Consider the following 968-nt stretch of genomic DNA (forward strand, 5'->3'; position numbering starts at 1 on the left):
TATTCGTGATGAATTACGTCGGGGCACAGTGATGGTTTGTGTGAGTTTGTAGCACCTGATGACGTGAACACAGAGGATTGGGTGGAGCGTGAGAACAGAGAAATAGAAATAGCGAAGAACAGAGAAATAGAAATAGCGAAGACAACGAGAAAAAGATTCTTAAAAAAGTAATGAAAACAATGAAAAAATAAAAAAAAATTGAAAAAATGACTTAAGATGACTTTAAAATGAAGAAGGAATGAAAAGTAATTATAAGAGTGACACAGGAATGAAAAATCATTTAGAAATGAGAAAGGAAGGAGAGAGAATTTTAAAAGCAAAAAGGAACGGGAAGCAATTAAGAAAATGATGAAGAAAGGAAAAATAATTTCAAAAATGAAAAAGGAATGAAAAGTAATTAAAAATGAGAAAGAAAGGAGAAAAGATTTAGAAATGAGGAAGGAAGGAAAAATAGTTTAAAAAAATAGAAGGGAAGGAGAAAGAACAAAAAGGCTGAAAAAAAAAAGGAAAAATAGAGGAGAAAAAAAAGGAAAAATAATGAAAAAGGAATGAAAGAGAAAAGAAGAGTTTTAAAAATGAAATAATAAAAATTAAAACTAAAAGTTGAGAACAAGTAACGAAAAACCAAGAAAAATAATTAAATAATTTTCAGCATCTGCTGGTGAAAAAGAGTGATTTCAGCATCTGTGAGTGGAAAAAAAAGTGATTTTTGATACTTGTTGATGATAAATTGCCATTTTCAGTAATTGCTGATGGAAAAAAAATTGATTTTCAGTATCTGTTGATGAAAAAACTGTGGCTTTCCCAGTGGGTTCATCAACAAAATCTGAAAGGATTTAATAGCTGGGGGAAAAAAGCTCAAGAGTTTGCCACATTGGAATGGAATTTGCTCAATTTTTGGGTTTGTTTGGGTTTTTTTTGTGTGTTTTTTTTTTATTTTTTTCAGGACATGAATGAACCCTCCAGCT

This window comes from Meleagris gallopavo, unplaced genomic scaffold (assembly GCF_000146605.3).
Source record: "Meleagris gallopavo isolate NT-WF06-2002-E0010 breed Aviagen turkey brand Nicholas breeding stock unplaced genomic scaffold, Turkey_5.1 ChrUn_random_7180001948287, whole genome shotgun sequence".
NCBI classification, from domain to species: Eukaryota; Metazoa; Chordata; class Aves; order Galliformes; family Phasianidae; genus Meleagris; species Meleagris gallopavo.